An 8,663-nucleotide genomic window follows, 5' to 3' on the forward strand; every position below is an offset into this window, starting at 1 on the left:
GAATCGAGTTGTACTGGTCGACACCCGAAAGGTGACGAAGCCAAAAAGTGCAATGATGATAAAAAAAAAATATGAATTAATTTGAACTTAAGAGTGTCTAAATACCAGAAGGCGCTGTGAGCGGGAATGGGCATGGTCGGGGTCCAAAGCGGACAATATCGCGTTACGGTAGTGAAGTGGGCCTGGGATGTGACAGTGAGTACATCTATTTTGTTTTTTTTTTGTTTTTGTTTTTTTTTGTTTTTTTTAGTTTTGACAAAAAAATGACATTTTTTTCAATTATTAATTTTTTTAATTTGGAGAGTAATTCGCACCATAAACTTGCAAAGATGATAGACGCAACAGATTCTACACTAAAGCACACATAAAATCATCCTTAAAATAAAAGATCACATCAATTCAGCGAACGAGATGGAAACCACTAATGAACTCATTTCACACTAACTACATTGTTTGTAGTCTTGCAGATAGATAATTCCCTTTATGAACTCATATATTTAACTAAGATAATTCCCTTTCGACTCTAGCCACCCACATACATTTTATATAAAATATGATTCATTGCTCTAAATCCTTTTTATTTTTGTATATGGCTGGTTCTTCAAACAATTCCAAAAGCCAAATTTTTGTTCTGGTAATTCTGTCTCGCGTGCTTCATAACAAGTGTTTACTTTAGAGGGTTGTTGACTTCCTCCAATAATGGTTGGTAACTTGGGTTAAGTTAAATATAGTAATAGTGCTTCCTCTTGATAAATTGGTAGTCTCGATCCTTTTAGAGAACCAGTTACATTTTCTATTTTATTATATTAGCGGCTCCAAACATCTGAATTCATTACAGTATTTGTTGTATTGTCTATGATTTTCATACAAATCATGGTATGTGAATCTTCTTTGGGTTTATCTTGGAACGTCAATTAATTTTAAAGTTTATTTATATACAACAATTAAACTTTATCCTACTAAGTACGATCAACTGTATGAATTCTAAAATGTTATTACGCTCAGTTTTACGCAAAATATTTTGTTAACTCAAAGTATTCCATATCTTTTATTATAGTTTATTTCAAAGTCTTCCTAGGTCTTTTTTACCCCTTTTACCCTTAGCTTCCCTTGCATAGCCGCATCTTCTAACCCAAACATATATAGGTCTTCGGTTCAAGTGTCTAAATCATCATAACCAATTTTCTCTCATTTTGTCTTTAATTACGACCACTCCTACTTTAACTCATATATCTTCGTTCTTAATCCTATCATTTCTTGTGTGCTCACACATCTAACAAAGCATCCTTATCTCCATTGCATTTTCCTTCATACTCCTAATCCAATTGTGACATCTCATCTCGAAATTTATTGTATTTTATTCTTAGTAGTAGTAAAATTATCAGAATGCTCATGAGATGCCACGTAGGCCTTCCATGCAGACCTCAACTTTCCTTTCACTTTTTTACCCTTATTTTACTATTTTTGAATAGTGCTTATTTTTGCGAACGTGTGAACATAAGCAGAACTTAATTCGGAATTGTGACGAACCAGTTATGTTCGAAACTATGTAAAAGGGAATTGTTATTAGCACTTCAAAAATCTCATTTACACTCTAAATTTTTTATATTAAAAAAGAAAAAAATACTTATGAAGAGTGTAGAATAAGATTTTTGACATGCTAATAACATTTTTAACGTAAAATTACCGGGATAATTTGAAAACTTGAACCGTGGCTTGTTGCAGTAGGCTGCCCTGGTCTTGTCTATCTGATGACCCTGGTGCAGACTAAATGCATGCATGGGTTTGAAAAATTCAACATCACATGGGTTGTGGACAAGTGTGTTATTAAAATAATATTTCTTCTGTTGAAAACCCACACTTGTTCCATCACACACGTGACCATAGTTTTCTTCCTTTTCGGCCGGTCTCTTATTTTCTCTCCCGTTGCTTTCTTTCTTCAAAAACCGATCCCCTATCCAAATAAACTGAGTTTTTTTAAACAAAAGATTCGTGAAGTTAAAAATTATAATTGAATCAAATTTCAATAATACGAATATTTTGCTCAATAAATTCAGTTTATTTGGAGCCGGAAGGATCCGATTCCCTCTCTCCCCTCCCTCACGTCGCATCTCTCACTATTTCCCTTTTCACTTCACAACTCTCTCTCTCTCTCTCTCTCTCTCTCTACCCACTCACTCAACAATTAATTTCCACTTTCATTTCACTCATCTCTCTCAACCTCTCTCATTGCACTCCCTCATTTTTCTGAAAACCTCACTCTCTCTAAACCCGAGAGAAGAGAGCTCTCACTCTCCCACTTACCTTCACAACTAAGCCCTATTTTCTACATATTCGAAGTCTGTGGGGTGCAAGGATCGTGGTCTTGCATGTGAGATCGCTGCAGTGAGGACCTCGGCACCATTGAAGTTGAGAGCTCCATAGCTCTCAAAGCTTGAACCCAGGTGAACTATGCCTTGTTCTCTAAATTTCTGGGTTTATGGATGATATTTTAACCTATGTGATGTTGAATTATAAGTTTAAATTGAGGGTTCACTCTCTATCATCATCTGTGCTTCGAACTCAAACCCGACGATGAACTCCGGCGAAATGCCGTCGAGTTCAAAGTTGGTGGGTGTTCCCAACACATCAAATCTCTCCCTCTATGTCTCTGTGATAGATTGGGAGTAGTCTTGAACTCAATCTCGAGCTCTAACCCCTGCATGCATGTTTATACTTTTTCCCCCAGTTTCCGGCGAAGGATCGCGGAATTGCAGGCCATTTCCAACTAGTTCCGGCACAACTTGTGTCCCAATTAGGTATATTTTTTCTCCTTACCTCTTGAGCTTCATTTTGGCTTTTGAATCTTTGAATTTGGTTGAAAAATGAGCCCGTTATGACCATTTGAAGTTTTCCGGCCACATCGCCAGTTTTCGGCGGTTGCAGCGGCAAACGGAAGTCCAGATCCGCGACCCGAATCCAGATCCGAACCCGGAATCCGCCCCGGCCCGGTTCGAAAATGCATATGGAATATTCTCTGAAAATATTCCAGGGAATATTTTCTAGAATATTTTGTGTTTGACTTTTTACAAACTTTGCTCGAAATCCCTCTTAGCGTATTTCGACAATCTGATTTCAAATTTGCACTCTGTTTTCTCAAATTTGACCGTTTAAATTGAGTTTTACTAATGCGTCACAATGTTATACTTAGGTGCGATAACTATCAGAGACTCCGACTTTCTCAGCTTGAAAGGATGTGACTTCGCAAGTATTTGTGAGTGAGTCTATTTATTTTTAGGTATATATATGTATATGTGGATTTTCTCGACAATTGCTTTCATTACTAAGATGTGACATGTCATATTTAGTTTTACAAATAGACTTGTCATACACTTTATGTTTTTAATATTATTTGTGAGTATAAACTTGTGATATTCTTACGTTTTATTTGCTCAGGATTACATATTTGCACGTTGTCTCTTAGTTATTTGTATTATCCTTAGCCAAGGACTAGCTTCATGTGTAGTTCACATGCACCGTTTTCATTCACTTTGGATACAGAGTTAGATGTCAGCCTGTCCTTTTGTATGATGTGATGTTTTTGACTCGTATGTGATGCTACTAGCGCAATTCACGTGATGGAGGACTAAAATGTAAACCATGCACCGTTTTCATTCACTTTGGATATAGAGTTAGATGTCAGCCTGTCCTTTTGTGTGATGTGATGTTTTGGACTCTATGTGATGCTACTAGCGCAATTCACGTGATGGAGGACTAGAATGTAAAACCTACACCCAACATGTTCCATTGTTTGAATATCTTTGCAGTGGATTTGTGTGCCTACATAAATTAATGAGCATTAATTTCTTATAATAATGGTTTGAGACTTAATGTTGAGATATCTTGTTGAACCCTACATATTTAACTCACTTCTGCTGCAGGTACCTATTGCATACTATTACCATAATATTTTTGGGAAATCATATACTTGTTTTACAGCGAGGGGTTACACTTTTCGAAAAGGTTTTACAAAACTTTATTTTCAGGTCCACTCATCTTTGTTTTTTGCTCATCCAGGATTTTTAGTGGCAGAGATTTCATGACGACGAAGATTGTTGGTAAAAGCTGTTACGTAGAAAACTTCTCCTTTCGGTATAAATGTCTGCTTTTCTTTTAATACAATTTATCTATGCTTTGACATCATTTGTATGATATGGGTTCAATCATGCTTACATGCACTCTAAATTAGTCATTTTTTTGTTTTAATTTATTCACATTTTCCACATCATTACACTTTATGGCTTCGTCACCTTCCAGGTGTCGGCCAACACATCGCAATTTGTATGTTTAGATGGACATTCAGGGTCAGGATATGTCACCAAAGGCCTGCTTATTTGGCCCCTTTGTCCAGTCAAAATGTAAAAGTATCGACTATTTAATCATGACCTGATGGTTCTTTTATTTTATTCAATCCAATTATTAAAAATTATTAAAAAAATATATGAGAAGTTAAAAGGGGTGCGTTAGAATCATTTTCTTAAATTTGAATTAGTTAATTCTTAATGCTTGTTTAAGAAAAACCCTGGTGTTACATAAAATTTTGATTTTGATGATTCATTTTTAAGTCAAGTGTGCATAAAAAAAAACAATGAACGTAGTTTGAGAAGGGGTGAAAAAACACTCCATGGGGTGCAAGCATTAAGTACAACTTTTTCCCTTTCACTACAAAATTACATTTACTTCAAACTAAACAAGGTAATTAAAATTAACTGATAGATATCACTCCATCGAACATTAGGCAAAAAAAGCACACAAACACCCACAATAAAATTATAAAACGGACTTGTTCACTGGCACAATCATCTCCCACCATTAACTGGTAATGCAACGTGGTTCCTCATAGTATCATAGCCTAAGCCTGAATCGCCAACTTCTCCATAACTAATAGTTTCCATTGATATTCCACCAAGCAAGTGCTGAGTCTCTTCTGAAATGGATTCATCATTCACCCACGGATGCAATACCATCCTTCTCAGTCCCTCTAGCTCCATTGCAACTTCCTGCATCGTTGGTCTTTCTTCTCCTTTTACTCTCAAACACCTCTTTGCAAGTATAGAAACTTCTTTAAGCTGCTCAATGTTTGCCTCAGTCACAATCCAATCATCTAGAACTTGCAGCAAGCGGTCATCTTTCAATGCTGAAAGAAAATACATAGCCAAATTTATCTGTTCCCCCGGTTTGTCAAAGAAAACCGCCTTCTTTCTTGTCAATAGCTCTACGAGGACAACCCCGAAACTATAGACATCGCTTTTCTCAGTCAATTGGCTTGTCTGCAAGTATTCGGGGTCTAAATACCCCATAGTTCCTTGTGTTAATCTATATTAGATGATTAACATATACTGTAATCTTGTATATTGAATCAAGAACAGAGGAGAAAGAAAGAGAGACTAGAGAGAAGTTAGAGAGAGAAGAACAATCTGTTATATTTCTTGATGATCAAGGTAATTACCTCATGAGTTCTTATATATACTGTTACATATAACAGCTAACTAACTAACTATAGTAAGATTGTGACAAGTGTCACAATGTTAAAACACTATACTCTAACATCCCCCCTCAAGAACATGCGGTGATGAACCAAGCATGAGATTGCGGCAATGAGTGCGGAAAAGAGGACCACTCAAGCCCTTGGTAAGAATATCGGCAAACTGCTCTTGAGAAGACACAAATTGCACTGATAGTTGTTTCTGTGAGACCCTTTCGCAAACAAAATGGACGTCGACTTCGATGTGCTTGGTCTTTTGATGCTGGACAGGGTTGAAAGACAAGGCAATGGCTGACAGATTGTCACAAAAGAGGACAGGCACACTAGGTAAGGGAATGTGCAGAAAAACTAACAACTGTTTGATCCAATCCAACTCAGCAGATGTAAACGATAAAGCTCGGTACTCAGCTTCGGTTGAGGATCGAGACACAGTTTGCTGCTTCTTAGAGGACCAGGAAATCGGACTATCACCCAAAAAGACCACCAAACCAGTAGTAGATCGCCTGTCATTAGGGTCCCCTGCCCAATCAGCATCACTAAAAGCCTTCAACTGCAAATCTCCTTTAGTATATGATATACCAATCTGCATTGTGCCCTTCAGATAACGTAATATGCGTTTAACCGCAGTAAAATGGGACACCATTGGATTCTGCATGAACTGACACACTTGGTGCACAGAGAAAGCAATGTCAGGCCGTGTGAAAGTCAAGTATTGAAGAGCTCCTACAAGACTTCGATACAACGTAGGATTGGAATAAGGTTCCCCATCCTCCTTCAGTAACCTATTGTAAGGAAGACAAGGGGTATCACACGGTTTGGCTTCAATCATCTCAGATTTAATCAACAAATCCTCAACATATTTGGTTTGGTTTGATACCATGTTAATCTATATCAGATGATTAACATATACTGTAATCTTGTATATTGAATCAAGAACAGAGGAGAAAGAAAGAGAGACTAGAGAGAAGTTAGAGAGAGAAGAACAATCTGTTATATTTCTTGATGATCAAGGTAATTACCTCATGAGTTCTTATATATTACTGTTACATATAACAGCTAACTAACTAACTATAGTAAGATTGTGACAAGTGTCACAATGTTAAAACACTATACTCTAACACCTTGCACCATTGTGGACAACTGAACTTGGCCTAACGGAACCAATCTCGAGGCTCCGAAATCAGACACTTTGGCTGTGAGATTTTCATCTAAGAGTATGTTTGTAGACTTGACATCTCTGTGAATGATAGGAACAGAAGCCGCAGAGTGCAAGTATGACAGCACTCCGGCTGTTTCTGAAGCTATCTTTAGATGGATTTCCCAAGAGGTGTTTGGTCTGGATTCCTTGGTTGTATTATGGATGTAGTCAAAGAGTGTTCCATTTGTTACATACTCATAAACTAGCAGTGGAACTTGTGTCTCGAAACAACAACCTAAAAGCTTAACCACATTCCTATGGTTGATCTGTGAAAGCACCAGTACCTCATTTATGAATTGCTCTATTTGGCTTTGATCCACCATTTTGGACTTCTTGATAGCAATTACTCGGCCGTCTACTAAAATTCCTTTGTACACTGTACCAAAACCTCCTCTGCCAATGATTTTAGACTCATTGTAATTATTTGTGGCCTTCTCAAGTTCTTCTGCTGTGAAGATTTTGGCAGTTTCGTGAGTGGACCCCTGTCGTTCTGAAAGTTGTTGTTGTAGCATTAGTCCTCCATTTTGCCTGAAGAACTTCTCCTTCAGCTTTATGAGCTTCCATCTTTTGTAGCCCAAATACAACCAAGAGCTTCCCATTAGCAACGCTATGAGGCCCAACCCCGATTCCTACATTAATTTCCAACAAAATGAAGTATGAATTATAACGTCTATGTGCAAGGCGTCCATTCTTTATTAAGAAAAACCAAACTCATCATCATTAACTTATTAATATATTCAACATAATGTGTTGCTACGTTTTGTTGACTGCAACAACGAAATGTAGTTTGATATAGAACGGACGTTTGTTCCATAGCCGGATATCAACCGTAATCGTCTTTCTTGTAACCAGTATATTGCAGATTGGACGTTTGTTATTTGAACCACATTTAGAAACTATCTTTAACAGTCAGTCCTAAGGTCAGGCAAGTAGGAAAAAAAAAAGAGCCCAAGTTAACTTTTTGGAGTATGATGGTTGCACTGCTTATATATGTTTGAAATCAAGCCCCTTGCCCTACTGCATTTTCTTCAACCAATGCCATTCACTAATCACATTTCTAATGAAGTAGGAACAGTCGGAATAAATGTTGAAAAAGCAGTAAACCAGTCAACAAATATATAGGTTCATACTTACCAACGATAATCTGAACAAGTAATGTTGGATTAGGGGTGCAACCTTCTCCGTCTACTTTACCCTTGCTATGGTACCCCTTGCGGCAAGAACAAGCATAGCCTCCTTCTGTATTAGTACATTTCTGTTCGCACTTATTGAGGTTTGCATCCTCACATTCATTAATGTCTGCAAAAATAACATGACCCATAATTTTCAGAAGCAAGTTGTATTAATTAGTAGTAGTACTAAAGTTTTGAAAGCAAATGACATTACAAAGATTGAAAGATACACAAAAAACAAGCTTAAGCTATGAAAATTACCATGGCATCCCTCAAGGTATGGATTCCCTCGGTAACCATCTGGGCACTTGCAGCGATAACCCGGACCATTCTTGACATCGATACATGTTTCGTCCCCATGACATGCGTAATTCATCACTTGTTTGTTTCTAACAACCTTGCTGCATGTCTCATGCCCAATTGACCAATCTAGAACCACCGGAAGCACTTCCACGTTGATCAAATCGGTGAGCATATTCGAAGAGAAGTTGAACTTGCTCTCTTCGACAATAAAGGCATAGCTGCAGGGATTGAAGTACCACACATCCGTGTGATTCTTAAAAACTATTCACCCTTACGTCATAATAACTCGTATCTTTAGCAATCGATGTTTGGCAACAGCCCTACACCGGAGCACGAATAATTGGCAACAAAATTAATGCTGTCACATTTTGTAATGCACCCACCTGTGTATCCATATTCTTTTCCTTGGAAAACCACAATTTCAGCGGAGGTGTCGCAACCAACCACCACAAACACGTTGTCGGTG

General features: G+C 37.5%; 1 long non-coding RNA gene and 1 pseudogene across 1 annotated transcript; one reads left to right on the forward strand and one right to left on the reverse strand.

Moving 5' to 3' along the window:
• Window positions 1-2,306: 2,306 nt before the first annotated feature.
• On the forward strand, window positions 2,307-3,222 carry LOC137717254 (uncharacterized). The gene is made up of 3 exons (XR_011065805.1): window positions 2,307-2,444; window positions 2,729-2,798; window positions 2,910-3,222. It is a non-coding gene; the product is annotated as an uncharacterized lncRNA (long non-coding RNA).
• A 1,402-nt stretch (window positions 3,223-4,624) lies between these two features.
• Window positions 4,625-8,662, reverse strand: LOC137727059 (wall-associated receptor kinase 2-like; annotated as a pseudogene).
• Window position 8,663: the final 1 nt, after the last annotated feature.

Source organism: Pyrus communis, chromosome 1 (assembly GCF_963583255.1).
Source record: "Pyrus communis chromosome 1, drPyrComm1.1, whole genome shotgun sequence".
Lineage (NCBI taxonomy): Eukaryota > Viridiplantae > Streptophyta > Magnoliopsida > Rosales > Rosaceae > Pyrus > Pyrus communis.